A 17,958-nucleotide genomic window follows, 5' to 3' on the forward strand; every position below is an offset into this window, starting at 1 on the left:
TTGTCTTCGTCTTGTGAGAAACAACCCAAAAAAGAACACAGATTTCCAGGATTCCCTCCATCGTTGTAGATGTTATAGTTATAGATGTACATTAGGTCAATGGCTACATATTTTATAGGTCTGGCCCACAGACCCTGCGTAACTCCAGTGACGTATCCTTAGACTCTTGACTCGCTGATGACTTCAACACGCGGTCGCCAGTCCTCCAGGAGTGTTTGCTCAGAGAAGCCCTGGCGTACAGGGAAGCCACGGCGCCTCCAGCTCTCTGCTGTGGTGTTGTTCTCTCGCACTTCGTCTCCACATCCCACTGGCACTAATTTTCATTCATAATGATCTTCATGGGCGGCATTGAAGGATGAGGGTATGAGCAGCTTTCGCCTTGGCGCTGTCCCAGCACTTTCAGCTCTGATGTGCCGTCATAATTATGCTGTCCGTGCTAAATGCCTATTGTGTAGATGTGCAGTGCAGCTGCCAACAAAGGCAGAAAATGGAGGGATTTTCATCAGCAGGCAGTAAATAATTGCATACAATGTGGGTTATTCTTAAAATCTATCCCCATAGAAGGCATAATACTGGGAGAAAAGTATGCAGTAAGACAATGACACAGGACGTCTGCGGTGCCAACTGCAAACACAATCTCTCTCTCTCTCACACACACACACACACACACAGGCTAGGAAGTTACATTAGGGGTTTCACATGCATTGGGTGAGAGTAGCTGCTGCTTTGGTTTCGTCACTCAGCATGAACGTGTCAGATTCATCAATTTCAAATGTATAGAGTAAAGCTGCGCTGGTTAATACCCGAGCTAATGATTTAACACTCTATTATCACCAGAAACACTGCACTCCTGTAAATATTAAAAACTATAAACCCATTAACACTTGAGACAATTTCCTTGCAGATCAAACATCCTTTGCAATATTGGACACAGTTCAAACACATGATTCTTTTGGATTTTTTTTTTTAACAAGAAAAAATCTTCTTGACAGGAGAGCCTTTTTATTTTATTTTTTTTATATAATCCATAAATGTGTCTGGATAAAAAGTAATAGTAACTTGTTTTATACAACCTTTTTTTTTGTTGTACAGAGCTGCCCAAAGTGGCCCATTAACTGGAGATGTAAAAACAATAAAACCCTATTATAAAAAAAACGAGAATAACCAAACAAAGAACCGTTTTGGCTGTAGCACAAACAATAGATATGGTGGTTTTTTTTAGCATGTGTCTGATGTATTTCACATACAAATCCTCAAAATTAACTTGCATTGAAAAACAATTAACCAAAAACACTAATGACAAACCTAGCATTAATTCCAGTTGTTTTTTAATCAAATGAAAGCGCATTTTACATCTCAATTTACACTATTTTATGTCGGACTAATATGTGTTGAATCAGATTCTTTTGGAAGAACGCATTTACATCAGCATACAATTTTCCTACGAGCCACATTACTCATTGGTCTTTTTGTGTATTAAAATAATCAATGTAAAATATGTCATTGTGTGTCATTTTCTAACTCTTTCTTTTTCTTTCTTTGTCTAAAATTAGATTATTTTAGGAAAGTTCCTGGGCATAAGAGCAGAGTGTGTTGGAATAACTCCTGCTGCTCTCCCGCACATGACATTGCACATAAATATTCAATAAATTAGCTGCGGCCGTTTTATAGATTGATCAGTCATTCCTGGCAGACGGTGACAGGCGATGCTGGGGCTGAAATATTAATGCTGACAAATTAGGGATTTCTGAGTAAATGATGTCACATTGCACGGCTTCACTCAAATTGACTCCCTGGCATGAGGGCACATTTGCCAGCTCAGTAATATACTCGCCTCCCCAACTTCCCCCCCTTTCACCTTCTCTCGCCTCCTCTTGTCACTACACCCTCCTTCCCTCCCTCCCTCCCTTCCTTTCGCTTCTGCCTCAAAATGACATTGATTTTATCGTTAAGCACAAGACGTCCTTTTCCCGCTGCCCAGGAACTATGAGAAAATAGAAGAGGGCAGAAAATGGAGCATGGGAAGGCCAAATCACAGCTGTGCCTGGTTTCGCCAAAGCAGTTAGAGCTCCTCTCTGTGTGACCCGTGGACCCTGTTGGAAATGGCAGCGTGTTGCACTGTGGAAACAGGGATGTGATGCATACTCAGGGAAATGCAGCTGCATGTGTGAGGCTGGGGCTGCAGAGCCAGAGCTCAAAGATGGTGTCAAATGTCAATATCTGCAGGGATTTCAATAGCACAATAGCACCATGTTATGTTATCTCAAACATTTGAGATAACATGGTGCTATTGTGGTGACTCATGAACACAGTTAATTTAAAACAGAAATTATGATGAGATGCTGGGAGTTTGGGATTTAGGACAAAAATGTGAGTGTAATTCTGACAATGCAAACGTACACAATTCTTACTTCATATTATTTCAACAACAGCAACAACTAATGACAGAGCAGAATATTTGTTATACGATTGCGACTTTCATTTTACACAACTCAAACTGAAAAAATAGAGAAATAGATTTGTTGCAAAAACAAAAAAAAACTACATGGACAATGTCAAATGTGACTATGATAAAGGTTTCCCATCACATTATTGCTGTTTATACCAATTATATTTTCATAAACTAAATATCACATCCAAACAAATTATAATTTAGCCCTATTAAATTCCACTATTGTGCAGCATGAGACAAACAAACAAGCAAAAAAAATAAAATCCACATTTTATTTCATATCTCAGTTGGAGTTTATGTTATTCGAGTGTGTAAAAACAGCCTTGTTTCACAAATGTAGTAATCAATTACTATTATTTTAGATAGATTTTGTGATCATCACAGTACTATGGTCAATTTCAGAAAATCAGAACACTGTGAATAGCTATAGCATGTTTTACCAGTGTCCTATTATTTATTTGTTTGTTTATTGAGTTTTAATTGAATATCTCATCACACAGACGAGAGGGATGCTTTTAAATGCCAGACAGCTGAACATTTGAATTTACCAACGTTGTCATTCACTGCTTTTAAAATCGTAGAACAATTTAGCTAAAGGAGTATTTCTGACATTTTATTTCACCTTTGTGTTTTCGGTTTTGTATAAGTAATAAGAATGTACAATACATTTTATAATCTATACTGATACATTTACATGGATTGACTAAAACTTTCTATCTCACACAATAGAGGGAATGCTACGGGTATTTTGTATGTTATATGATAGTATGATATACGGTAGGTATGAATATACTTACAGTATATGTATGAATTGATGGCTGGTGGTGACTAAGGTGCATCTCTGACACTGTTTGCGCTTCACCTGGCAGAAACCTTCCTTACGGGCAGAATACAACAAACTCCATGATTAAATATGATCACATCGTTATTTTCAGACAAAGTGTTGTCCCTTCTCTCACGGAGGGAATGCTGCTTGTTACGTAACGCTGCTGAGTAAGATATACAGCCCGCCTTCACATTTACTTATGCATGGCTTCTACAATTTACCCTTGTGGTTTTCCAGATGACAGAGAAAGGCCCTGCTCAGCATTAAGCCTAAGCTCATCTGCTGCTAGTCAGCCTGTAATGAATGAGGCCTGCAACGGCGATCAATACTATCTGTGAGGAATCACCAGCAGGCCGGATAGTGTGACTGTGACTCTGTGTGTGTGTGTGTGTGTATTGATAGTGGTGATACTCATTTATGGTAGCGCTCGTGTAGGGGATGGCTGTCCAGTGTTTGATCACCACGGTGGGTTTTGTCAGCACTATATGTAAAGCTAAATGGGGTGTCCCCGCATTATATGTGGTGCTGTTATACATATATATATATACATATATATATATATATATATATATATATATATATATATATATATATATATATACACTTAAAAATATATATATATAATTGTGAACAGATAACTCTTGTGAGTTATTCTGCAGTCCAAACATGATGAGCGAAGCAGCAATAAAGCGAGTAGGGCAATATGGATTGTGAGGCCTTGCTCTTGCCAGTGACATTTAGGTAATATAAAGTCTTACTTAAAGCTGTAGTTTGACACTTATAAATATATACAAGAATCTGTTACATTCATACCTTTACCATGTGATTTCACACAATGCAGAATAAGCCAGCTCCACATGACTCTGTTTCTAAGTATAGCAGTTTTTTTAACACGTTACATAAAAACAGGTGAGGTGGAAGAAGCACCCAGCAGAAGTATAAGTCAAGACAGCGTCACACAGCAACACTATGGCAGCAAACACCACAAAAGCACCAACACAAGTTTTGGAAGTGGATTCTAATGCTACAACTGGGTGTTCAGTGGGACTAACTATTTCCTAGACCTATTTTTATCACAGTCAGAATTGTAGCTGCCATCCGCCTAGGAGCTGTGTGGACAAGTAACGCTGGTAAACGACACGAAAACTTACTAAAGCTTGTAGAAAAAAACAAACTTGACACAGCTCTCTCTCTCTGTCACTGTGCCGAGTGGCCTGATTCTATTTTACAGAGACACACTCATACATGTTCTCCCCATGTGTGCGTGGGTTTTCTCCAAGTTCTCCGGCTTCCTCCCACAGTCCAAAAACATGCAATATGGGGATTAGGTAAATTGGACACTCTAAATTGACCATAGGTGTGAGTGTGAGGTTGTTTGTCTCTATAGTGGCCCTGCGATGGACTGGTGAACTGTCCAGGGTATACCCCTACCCCGCCTATCGCCCTATGTCAGCTGAGATTGGCACAGCACCCTCCGCGACCCTCATGTGGAGGATAAAGCGGTAGAAGATGGATGGATGGACACTCATACATCAGTCATCCATGGTCATTGAATTTTCAAGAGTGTAAATTGGACTTGCTTGTTAAAGATGTTTCACTTCTCCTCCAAGAGGCTTTCTCAATTCTTAAATTCTGTTGTTGTTCAATGTGTATACATCATAAGTTATAAGGCAGCTATTTGAATTATTGGCTTAATATTGGTACCTTTAAGTTTAGGGATGTATGCTATTGTGTGTGACTATGAGTAATCCTTTTATTTTCATTATTTTACAGTTGTTAATAGTCAATTGTATTAAAGTAGATCATAATTCTTTTCTGTGGTATTTCCTTTGATGTGGCCCTGACTGCCACAGACAAAATGTCAAGGGGAAAGAGAAAAAGGTAAATAACAACAATAATAATATTAATAAACAATGAGTGGAAACGTAAAACCTTCCCCTCTCGTCTTGTTTCCCAAACTCTCTCTTTTATTTTCTTAATGCAGTCACTTGGCCTCCCCCTCCTCTTTTCTTGTCTTTTCTTTTCTTTTTTTTATACCAGTCTGTTTTGTAAGCAAATTACTCCATCAGAACCCAGTGGCGTCTGTCCATCACGCTGAAAGAGGAGGTGGAATGTTGCACTTGACAGTTGACTGACAATGAGGCATGCACAGGGAAAAACAAAATGAGGTAGAGAGATGGACAAGTGAGGGATGGGGCCATAGGACTACAGTGAGGAGGAAGAGGAGGAGAGGATAAGAAATGGAAGGACACATAATGTAGAGGGCAAGAGTCTAAGCGATAGGGAACAGGTTGAAGAGAAGGGGGGAAGGAGGAGGAAAAAAGTGGGTCTCTGTTTTGTGGAATGTCCCCTGGGTGTGGCAGTATCAAGTCAATCTGGGGGGCTAATGTGTGTCAGGGTTTGAATCCTATCTCCTTGAGAGGCAAGCAGAAGGTTGATAAAAATTGAAGTGGAATTGAAGTTGGATGCACAAGAGGATAGGGGCCACAACAATGAGCTGGTGGGGGGAGACAAGGGGGAGCAAACTCTTGTGCTGCTCCCACATTTTAACTCCCAATACCTCTGACCTTGCCTGAGTGTCCCTGCCACTCATACGGCAACTTCCCGCTCTTCTTCAAAGACAATTCCAGCAAAGAAACACAGGTCTTAAATGTGAAGTTGGAGCAGTTGTGATAACATTGTAGACACTGCAGTCATTTCGCTGAGCTCTTGGAACGACATTGCTGTAATAAAGGTGAAAAGGTTAAGACAACAAATGTTTCAGATTTAAAAGTTTGAAAACCTTTTCTCAACGGCAACTCTTTAAAAGCCCCAAAGTGACATCATGCATAGAATAATCTGACAACTTTTCATATTTCTTCTCTCTGGATATACCTTTCCTGAAAATATCTCCACCGAGACTTAATCAGTAGGCGATTGAAGATAAAACAGAAGGCCTTTAAAGATAGAGCCACTTTTCAGCAAGCCAAAGTCTTATTATGATGAAAGGTTAGAATTTGTGAGGGCTAAGCTATTATATGAATAATGCAGAATATGTAAAGCATGTGAGATATCGTAAATGACATTGTGGGGCAACACCAAAGACTTCTTAAAGGTACTGCAGATGATGTAAAACACTGCTTGGTAGAGTTTTAGGGCGTAAGGTGGCCAGATCTGACTTTTCTTATGATACGTGGTGCCTTGGGCAAAGGATTCCACCACAGTAAGCTGCTTTGTAGTGGGAGTTTGTTGGTTGGAGCAGTCTTGTTCCCCTCGTAAAGACTGGCATTTCTCCCACTTGGCTGGACGTCTCTGTTTTAGATGCTGGAATAAGTTTGTTGTGCTGCTGCCTTTTGTTGAAATGGGCTTTAGACAAACTTTGCAGCGTCCAGTCACTTGTTCCACGTCTGTTGCCGCAAATCCAAACCAGTTCCAAACCACTGACGATACTATTCCTTTCTTGGGAACAATCTTCTCGCTCTTGTTTGCGGTAGCCATGTTGTTGCTGTGTGTGCATCTGTGTGCATCTCTGAAGGGGAAACAACAAGGAAGCTCCTGGGGGCAAAAGGTGTGCCGTAGGAAGAGGAGAAAAAACACACATTTAAACATTTTTAACATGCATGTTTTATTTTACAAGTCTTTTTTATCACCTCCTGTTTCTGTATCTTTAATACAATGAAGATGCCTATAAACACGTCATTTTAATCCATGAGGATAAGGAACAAAAACTTCCTTTTTCCAAGGCCTGGGTAATGGCTGTATACCTGAGTTTCATCATGCCTCAACCAATTTTCCTCCTTCATCCCCAAACATGTATTCAAATCACCACAAAACTGCAGTAAATTAAGCATCTTTCCAGAGGATTTATTATATGTATATTCTCTCTCAGGCTTCAAAAAGACCTAATAAATGTCTGCCTTGGATTTTTTTTAAATAGCTGTGTAATGTTTAGGGGCCAATCACCATCCAGAAAGACGTTTCAGACCAAATGTTCAACCTTTCACAGGGATCAGACTAATGAACCTAGTCTGTTCTTCTACACCCCCAAATATTTTGCCCCAGCCACAAATACATCCTGCGATTAACACTGTCTCATCCCCTATTCCATATACAGAGCATGCGTGCAAACACACACACAATTTTCAACCCTAACACTAAATTTGATCCAGGTGTCACCAGAAAAGAATTTGTATCATCATATTTCCTTTTTTTTGTAAATTATGTAATACTAATACCTCTGTAGTATTATTTCATTTCATTGCAGATGGGAATGTTTGTGAAGGCATCAGACGGTCGGTCGCATGTTTTCCTTATTAATAAGGGCAGATTAAGAGATTTGCCATTTGACGCTGCAGCCACAACTGTCAAAACAGCAGGCAGGAAGTTTTTTTTTTTTTTTTTTTTCTTTTTCATTCTCCCTTCTGAAACAGCCCCCACTTTGAATACATGAATACAGATCTGTGTGAGTGGGCATATTTATGAGAGATAAATGTGGTTTTTGGGGTGCGAGTGAGTGTGAGTGCATATTTATATGCATTTTGGGATTAAAATGTTAATCTGTCAGTGTTACAAGGCCTTGATGTCATTTTTTTGTGATTTGTCTCCATTTTTGGGCAATGTCTGTATGTTGTGATACTTACCACAGAATAAAATACGTCCACTAAGAAGTGTCTTTAATCTGTGTCTTCCTGTGGAGGTTACTTGCTGTAAAACAGCAGCTGTCAACAATAGGAATAACTGAGAAAGACACAACTTGCCTGTTGCACTGTGACCCCTGATCTTCCTTGCAGTACAAATGCTTTCAGCTGCCAATGTCACATCTGAGGTTGGCAAAACTGGCTTTGTCCAGAATGTCATCCTTCTCTGCTGCCCATGGCAACCCCACATTGCCACTGCAACGTCCCCAACAAAGCCAGACAAATGATTTCGATTTGTCCTCTGCAGTCCGGGGAAGAAGTTATCGATACAATCCGCCAAATGATGTCAAGGATTTGTCAGCAAAGCTTATGAATGACAAAAACAGCCCACCACTCTCCCCTGCCCTCCCTCCCAACCCTAAAAACACCACCACTGCAGGCCAAGAAGATTGAGAGCCAGGACACTTTATTGATTTCTTCCCCCCTGCATCCTCAGCCTCACCTTTCTAAACAGAAGCTCAAGCTACAAAGGCCAGAACAGCAGCTTTTGTGTGCTAAAATGTGGCTAAAAGCTTTCTGGAAAGTTGAGGGAAGGGATTGAATTGGATATTGCATCTAATGCTGCCTCCAGCAGATGGGCTTTACAGCTGACTGAAGGAAAGGAGCTGTGCTTGGCTGGCAAGCTGGCGGGTTGCTTGTTTGACTGGCCGACTGACATCTCTGCATCCCCTCCTTCCTTTTGCTTGGGTTGTTTGTGAAAAAGATCAACGGGATGTTGGGTAAATAGATCAACGTTTTGCTGCTGACAAAAGGGGGTGTGGGTGGAATAGTGGGCCAAGGTGATGCCATTGAGAAGCGGCCTGACAGAAGGGTGTGATGCCAGAGATGGTTTGTCTGGCTGGGAGTGGACGTGCTAAATGAGGGCTGATGATAATCTGCCTGGCAGACGTGCAGAAATGGAGACCAAATAGGAGGAGGGAGGAGAGGCGGGAGCATGTGAATGCCAAAAGTAGACATTTAATGAGCAGGATCAAAAAGAAGAGCAATACTGCACTGCAAAAACTGTTTCCACAATGTGGAGATACAAAGATTATTAAAGAAGCTTTTTTTGTGAAAACTACTTTTGAAAGTTTGTGTCAGCTCTATGAAAAAATGACAGTAGCACTGGAGTCAACCTCATAGAAGTCTATAGGAAAATCATCCTATACTTCTCGTTTGTTACTATTTTGCTTGACTTCCTTCATCTAAACTGTCCATTAGTCTAGACACCTGGAAAGGTAAGATAAAAAGGAAAAGAGGAGAGAGTCAATCCATGCAGTGTTTTATTAGAAATAAAATGTATGTGTTTACTCAAGATTACTGGCAACTCAAAATTGACTCACGGTGAAACCAGACCAAAATAACAATCAAAATATGTTTATTTTTGCACCTTTAACCAAACCCTGTGAAACTTTAGTTTAACCCTAACTCTTAACCTTAAAAAAAATAGAAGAACATTAGAAAAAGGCACTTTTTACGAAATTTACCAAAAGTTTTACTACACATGTGGCTTATCAAACACATGTATAAGATCAGAACACGTTCTGAGTGTACTCTACATGCTGGTGGATTTGATGCCTGATCCAGTCAAGGGCCTGTAACGGACAACAGAGATCCTTACGTTAGGGATCGTCACAAGAGACTTTGGTTCATATTTGCCTATGAACTTCTTCTTACCATGGTGACTCTAATATTGGTCTCTTTGACTGTAAGCTTAGACAGAAAAACAATCTTGAACAATCTGGGTCTCAACAGTATGATTTTACTTGGTATTGTCCTCTCTGCTTCACAGGACAAGGACTCCCATCTCCTGAGGTAAGCTCTCTGGCAAACATTGTGCTGATTAAAACAAACAGGCTAGCGGGCCCCGTTGCTAGAGAAGACAGGGCAAATAGGACTGCACCAGTGGAAGCTGAAGGCCTGGAAATGGCATGAACCAGACTACACATCCACAGCACAAAATACTACCTGAATGCTGCTTGGAACTCACCAGCAATGTGGCCAATTTTAAACAGATTTTTTAAGTAGTTCTTTTAAGGTTAATTCTCATAAATGTCTCCCTTCACAACAGGACAATGACGGTGATTGGATTTTTTTGTCGGTGGTTTCTACAGCAGATTTTAATGACAATTCAAAAAATGTAACAGCAGCATTTATTTTTTTATACAAATTTCCACTGTCAACAGTTTCCATTGGAACTACATTCCTTGTAAGAACCAGCCCTGGAAAAAAAAAAAAAAAAGCATAGGCAGTATGTTGTGGGGATTATCCAGAGGAACTAGGACAAGGAGATACAGTGCTAATCTTTACAGAATTCCCAGCTAAATTCCATACTGTGGTGGAGGCAGACACTTATCTCTACATTATTTCCTAGAAAAGGGAAATATTATAGAAGGTATGTAAGATACAAATGTTGTAATGGCGAAAATATTTTTTTTTCTACTAACACCACAGAATGATACACTTTTCTATAGAATGTTGTACAATATTGCACATTATATAAAGTTATTCTCATCATCAGAACGAGGAAATAAAAAGGTGTAAGTGACTTTGAACTCATCGTTGACATTGAGAATATCCAGTGAGAGTCAGTTCTATGGGTGAAAATGCCTTGTTGATGCCAGAGATCAACAGTAACCCGAAATAACCACTCATTACAACCAAGGTATGTAGATGACCATCTCCGAGTACACAGTACATCAAACATTTAAGCAAATTGGCTACAGCAACAGAAGTGTATGTGTGTTAATAAGGTGTATGAGGTTAATAATTAAAAGGAAAACACTAATGTGGGCAGCAGGCCCATCATGAGGAATATGGGAAAAATATGGGAAAAGGGCTATAAAAAAATTAAAATTACAATAAAGCATGTATGGGTTACTAAGTATAAATTAGTTAATTTAAGACAGATGTTAAAGCAAAAAAAACAACAAAAACATTCAAGTACAACAAGAATGCATTCAAGTAAAAAAAGAATGCTCAGAGACACAACTAAAGTGAGATGCACAGAACACTATAGATTTAAAATGTGTTTGCGTGCCAGAGATATGAACATTGGAATCCCTGGTGTGAGGTCGTGTTCTTTTCTCAATGGCTGTCATTTCTCAGTGTGCTCAGTGGTTTTAGTGTCAGCTTAAAAGAGCCAAGGATCCTGCCAAGACTAAGTAACGGATCTCCAGGCATTTATGAAGCATGTGAACTCTTCCTGCATGTGCTCATTCTGCCCTAATTCAATTAGGCTCCTCTCCAAACGAGCCTGGGACAGCAGATTTCTTTTTCTCCCTGGAGAGCTGCATCAGACTGTTGCTGGGACTAAACTTTGACTGTATCATTTAGGCCTTTCCATATCCTCATTAGACAACGCCCTGATGGGAAGATGCTGCGGACGTTCCTGGTCAGGATCCTGTGACATCAGTCAGGCAAAAAACATGTAATCTAAAATGACTGCCCAGTACTTGCTTGCCTTCATGTACTAATGCAATATTGTGTGTCTATTGAGTAGAAGTTCTTCTTATTTGAAAGATGTCTCAGTTCCCTTTCTGGTTCCACTTCAGCTCTGCAGGGCCTCAGTCATCTCTCTGTTCATGTATATCTGCTTTGCGCACAGGTATTTCCTGCTATGGATTATGGATAGTGGTCATGAGGAAAAATGTAGTTGGAAGAGAAGTGAAAGTATGCTATTACTGATATTTATCTTTTACACAATTATTTTCAATACAACAAACTCTTTGACATAATCAATTGTTCTTCATGTCCACATATCACTTTTGTATGTAAACAAGATGGGCAGTGTTCTCATTTAATGTGTTTATAGTAGGTTTGGAATCAAAGATAAAAGACAACCCTAAATGTAAAGATTTAGTTCAGTTTAGAACCAGTGGGTTAACACTAGGAGGGAGCATGGGTCTAATCACACTTCTTTCTGGAGATGCGATGAGTCAGATATAATGATATAATTTGGCAGAAATGGTCTGAAGTGTGTAGTCAGTAAGATAGTGTGTCTCAGCAGTCATTTTCACCAAGAGTGACACCCAGAGGAATAGCTACAAAATGCCGGAGGCCCCTTTGACCTTGTCTGACACCTACTGTTGACCTTGGTTTGACATTAACATGAAGTACCTGAGCATTCCAGCTGAACGTCAGCTCAACACACACATATTCTCTCTGCTGTTTCTCTCTCTTTCATATTACACTGCTTTATCCATTAAATAGTCCCCCCTCCCCTTTGTATTTACAGAGGCTTACGGACGAGGCTAAGGCACATGGCTGCTGCTCCTCAGATACCCAATCTGTCTGTCATTTATCTGAGGGATTACTGCAGTGAGGGCCAGCTACCACAGATTAGAGACAAAGGCCAAATTAAAACAGGGCCTATCAACAAACACCGGGACAAGATGACATGGAGGTGATCCAATTACACTGATAACCCACAGATGCCAGCATGCTGCAGGAGGCATTGGTACAAACAGAGGTAAACAGATATACACTCTCACAGCAGCAACAGCAGCATTGGCACGTTGATTGAGACGCACAAACATACATGGACACATTGGCAAGAGTCTGTCATTTGACAAACAGACCTGCATTATAATACAGCTGCAGAGAAGTACAACAGGTCTTTTGTTATCCATTGAAATGTTCATTATTGTGACAGTAACAGTGGGTGGGCAAAGGGGAGAAAGAGTTTGTGGACCTGGGGCAGCTGTGGATTAGTAGTTGAGCTTGTCGTCTTCCAACTGGACGAGTGTGGACTAGTAACTCATCTACGAGGGAGTAGAAATTCTCCTAGTCACTTCAAGCTCTGGAAGCTGGAGATAAGGACTGGCTGGAAGCTCCTTCATGGAGTATATGACCTGGTCAGAGAGCCTTCTCTCTTGGTTTAGTTTGTGTCACACCAGCTCAGTGTTATGAACGAGACAGAACCAATGCACCATCTTGGGTCTGGTTCAGGCAGAGCTCACGATTCTAGTAATCAAAAGTTTTCTGATTCCATTCCTGGCTCCCTCAGAGAACATTCTGAAGAGTCCTTGAGCAACACAGTGAACCACTAACAGCTCCTGATGCTACGTTATTAATGTTTGAAGGTGTGTGAATGATTAAATAAGAAATACACTGTAAAATGCCTTGAGTGTTCAATAGACTATATAAATGCACTCAATTTATCCTCCCCTGCTCTGGTCCACTACATAAAATATAATGATCTATTATAACACTTGCTGGGACTGTGTTGAAACATTAAACAATAAGCATGGCTGCAATAAACACTTTTAAATGACAGGTAACTCATTGTATCAGAAAATAAAAGCTCCAGGGTTAGTGGACAAATGTTAAATACTCACTCTAATAGTGCACAGGACATGTATTGTATGGAAGCGTGTTGTTTATGTGTAAATGTATATGATGCTCTCAAGTGTAGTATTATGAAGTAATTGAATATTGTGCACACTTAAAGCACCAAAGTGGGTGCTTTAGCGCACTTGCTTTATAAGCTGTATCTTCCTGTCCTGTACTATGTTTTCTTTTCTGACCTTTAATTTGTTTGCAGATGATAATTCCAGAAATATTGTTGCCTTTAGATCAACTTAAACGTCACTTGCACCCTTGAGCCATCGTCATTATAATAACATCCTCAAGAAAGAAGACTCTTTTGTTCTGTGTTAATGCAATTTCAACATTTCAATGCTCAGTTCTGTAGGATGCACTTTTTGCCACTGTAGGTTTGTTAACTATAATATCAAGTAGCCACACCATGATACACCAGGATACAATGTGTCATGGAAGCTCAACTGCAAAATATGAAGAGAAGAGGGAAATCTTCTTTATATACGGCAAGTTCTGGCAATGATTAAAGACAAAATGGAACCTAAAATAGCAAAAAGTGAGATAATAGATAATTCAACAAGCAAATGACAGTAATTTATAACAGTGAGCTTCTAAAAGATGAAATAAATTGTCTTAGCGTTTTTTTTTCCATCAGTGCACTGTAATGACAGTGTCATATCTTTGACTCCAGCTCTAATGGAAAAACCACAATCCAGGAACTAGCTAGGAAGTGAGTGACAAGAAAGTATGAGCTCACCGTGGCCCCGACACTGCCCTCAGCGCCAACAGCAGACAGCCGCCAACCTCCAACTCTCCTCTAAGCCAATCGTGGCCTCACTCATTACCACCACAGCACCATTGTGTTAATTGAAGCCACACTAACTGCACCATTCCTGCCGCTCTGTAAAAGCAAAAGACTTGTCACCCGCTCTGGCCGCTTCTCCCTGCAGCTACACAGGTAATTGAATTGTGGCAGATCTCTCAGTAAGCTGGCTTGTTTTAATAACTTCACTAGATTATGTTTAATAAGTGTGCCTTAAATGCTCATTTCATCAGGCCAAGGAGGAGGAGGAAGGTCAAATGTGATAATAGAAATGTGGAAAAGGGCCATTTTCGTGGCCCTGCTCCAGGGACAGATGTAATCACTGTGGCCAAAAAAAACGCCCTGTCTGCACAGTGTGAGGTTCAACTGTGGGCTAATGCTGCCATGGACTGGGAGAGTTAAGGGAGATCATATCCCACGTAGTGATTGAGAAGATCATGCTGATTCCAGACTGCTATCATTCCAGCTGTCATGTCTGAAAAAGTTGTTGCTAGGGACAACCAAGAGGAAACAACATGTGAAATGATCTCAGAAAAAAAAGGAGCACTCCAACTCTATATGCATTTCTTTAGCTTTTAGACCTCCTTCCAGATCACGTAGTCCACAGCCATGATTCCCAGGGACTGAGTAAGGACTGATGGATTGCCTTCTCTGGGTTGGGAATGAGTCTTTGCCCCCAAGAGTATCCCACTTCACCATCAATGGCAGTACAAATTTGGATGCAGGGAATAGGACACATTCCTACTAAAGAAGAAGAGAACAATGCTACAGCTCCCTCAGACACATCTGGTTTGAGCTGAAAGGCCCAACAAGTAGGGGAGTCAGTGTCTCATCCGGTTTATGGGTCGCCAGGTTGAGGCTCGGATGACAATCCTTGGCGACTACTTCTTCTGTTGTCAAAATGTTTTTTCTGCTCGGTGAGCTAGGCTTACTGCACCTATCGGTGGGGAGGAACGTATGTTTGCGCATGCGCTGTTCATGTGGGGCATGAGCGGAAGTACCAGGGCCTTTAGTCATCCAGGAGAAACGGTAGGGCTGGAAAGGACCAGTTGAGGTGGTTTGGACATCTGGCAAAGATGCCATCAGGGTGTCTCGCTAAGGAGTTGTTCTTGGCACATCCAACTGGGAGGAGACCTCAGAGGAGAACAAGGACTAGGTGGAGAGACTGGGATCCTCCAGTCAGGGAAAGGGAAGTTTGGCCAATTGTGACCCAATCTCAAATAAGCAGTTGATGATGGAAGGATGGATGGATAGATGAGTCAGGACCTACAGCGCTGCATTAACAAAAGTATCTTATGACCATCTGTGACAGTATCGAACAGTAGGTCTTTCAGACCAAAATGTCATCCTAAACTTGTGAATACTATCACAGATTTGAAAATAAGAACCGTACCATGGATTTGACACCGCAATATTGTTGTATTGTGACATTTTGATATCTTTATACAGTACATTTGCCATCTTATATTTAAAAAACTTTATTATGAAATAGCACATGCATGAAATGAAGTTGTGAATCATTTATCAAGCATACTGTACTACTACATACTGTATCTCTTGGAACTGGCTGGTTTACCTATTCATTAACATAATATTAATTGTTACAGAATAGGAACATTATTGAAAACATGGCTGCCAGTGGAGACACAAGAAAAAAAACAGAATTTAGCCTCTTACCAAAAGGCTAACCTCATAAAAATAAATGCCAGTTTCAGAGCAGATTATCCTTAAAATGTGCTTGCTGCATTATTAATTGTTAGATTGTGTTTCCTAAATGGAAACACAATCTAAACCAACATGTAGGTTTATGTTTACAAAGCAAAGGTAAATGCAAACACTGCAGTCAAAAAATAACACATTTAAACAAAGTTTAAACACATTTTAAATAGTTTAAACAAATTCAATGAACACAAGTTCCAATGTGTTATGTTGTGACTTCAGTGTTTACTTGCTGATGGAGTCAGCTTGTATGTAAAATCATTGATTTTCTCCATGGACTGTGGCGTGGTATAAGAGAGTCAGCTCTTTAATTTATATTATATTATATTAAACACTGTAAATATGTTCTTTAGAGCTCCTTATTTATCTCATACTCACCGTGCTTGCATATATTTGTTTTTCACTATGGTTTTATTGTTGTCTTCACTATAAATGATTGCTTTTGCAAATTTTAAAGTCAACTTTATTTTTTGAGTAGTAAATTTGATTATTGGAAAGGTGGTATATAAATAAAGTCAGATTAATTGCTTGCTTGATTGATTGACTGATGAAGGATGTGAGAAGCCATTTAGATGTGAAAATCCCTGTGAGACGGTGGGAATCATATTACACTTTATTAGACAGTCTTAGCCACTAAAGCCTTTTCCCAGCTCATTTCACTTTTGAAAAAAGAAAAGAAAGGAAGATCCAGCTGTGATTGTTGTGACTGGCTCTGGGCGTCTTTAGGTTGTCTGAGAGGTCAGACTGGGGTCAAATCTTATCAGTTGGGGGTGATGGTTTGGTTTCACTGATAACTGCAAAACGTGTACAAGTGGACGGGAGTGTCAGCATCGATTGGTCAAATGTCACACGGCTGAACAAATAAGAGACAATGAGGCAACAAACTTTGCAGGTACCAAAAAAAGAGGATTTGTTAAAGAGAAAGCACCAGTGTGTGATGTCGTGAGATGAGAAGAGTTATCCAGACACTAAATATACTACGGGGGGAGACAGAGGGAGAGACAGACTGAAGATGGACATGTGGGGAATGTAAGTAAGGCTGATGAGTAGTCAGCAGGTCCAAGTGGGCAACACAGACAGCAGCAATGCTGTCACGCAGACGCCCATTTGCATAATATTGTGTGTTGTCAGAGAAGTGACGGCTAGTACAGGTAGTTATCTGTAGGAGCAGGTTGAACATGTTACCCTGTGTGTGTCTGTGTCTGTGTTTGTGTGTGTGTTTGTGTCCTGACCGCCTTTTCCCCTTCACCTCACTGGACAGGTGGCATCCCCTAGCCCTGTGATTAGCATGTCAACATCTTAACATGTTGATGGCAGCCCCCGCTGCAGGCATCTACATTCATATATAAATGTAAATGTGATACCCCCCAACCCCCCTCCCACCAGCAACACACGCACCACCAACACACGCACATGCACACACACACACACTCCCACACACCTGCACCACGTCCCCTTTGACAGCTGAGGATTGATTTGGCCGCTTCCCATCCACCGAGCCAACAGCATAGCAGGCGCCTGGATCGCCTCGGACACCGCCAAACAATCACGAGATGCTTCAAATCGTCAACAGGGATGGGGGAGAGCTGGCGGGAGGAAATGACAGTCACAAAATGTCCCAATCAAGAAAAGTTTTCATGAAAGCCATCCAGGAAACTTCTGACCCCTTATTTCCTCTTTCATATTCTAATGATGCGTCTGCAGAAGCGTCCTCATCAGCGCTGCGAGGAAAATGACAGGCCTCATCAGATTCTAGGAGTGACGGCGCCGTCAATCCACACACTGATTCAGAATTGGGTTTGGATTGTGGGGTAACAGTCTAACCCCCCCCCCCCCCCCCCCCCCCCCCCCCGAGGGGTAAAGATATTTAGATTTCATTTTGAAAGGAAGGGGGGTTCAACATTGAATTTCGATCACAAAAATTAATAAATAAATTATTAAGGTTTGACTCATCAACCTCATCAACATCGACCTGGTGACAACTGAACTGAATTTTTATCTTTAGATTATTTACTTTGATGGAAGCATTTGAGGCGAGGCAATGGTCCATTTCTATGTAGACCTGCCACCAAATATCAGCTATGCTCACAGATGTGTTGTCTGTGAGATTTGAACAAATCAACAAAGCTGTTACAGTTCTCCTTTGTCCTGAGATTACTAT

General features: G+C 40.6%; 1 protein-coding gene across 1 annotated transcript in view; it reads right to left on the reverse strand.

Annotated features, from left to right (window-relative positions):
• Nucleotides 1–17,275: 17,275 nt before the first annotated feature.
• The window catches only part of dhrs13a.3 (dehydrogenase/reductase (SDR family) member 13a, duplicate 3), a 162,438-nt gene continuing 161,755 nt past the window's right edge, over nt 17,276–17,958 (reverse strand). Inside the window, exon 7 of the mRNA XM_058633676.1 lies at nt 17,276–17,383. The gene's annotated coding sequence lies outside the window, so the exon portion shown is untranslated. The remainder of the gene's footprint in view (nt 17,384–17,958) is intronic.

This window comes from Solea solea, chromosome 7 (assembly GCF_958295425.1).
Source record: "Solea solea chromosome 7, fSolSol10.1, whole genome shotgun sequence".
Lineage (NCBI taxonomy): Eukaryota > Metazoa > Chordata > Actinopteri > Pleuronectiformes > Soleidae > Solea > Solea solea.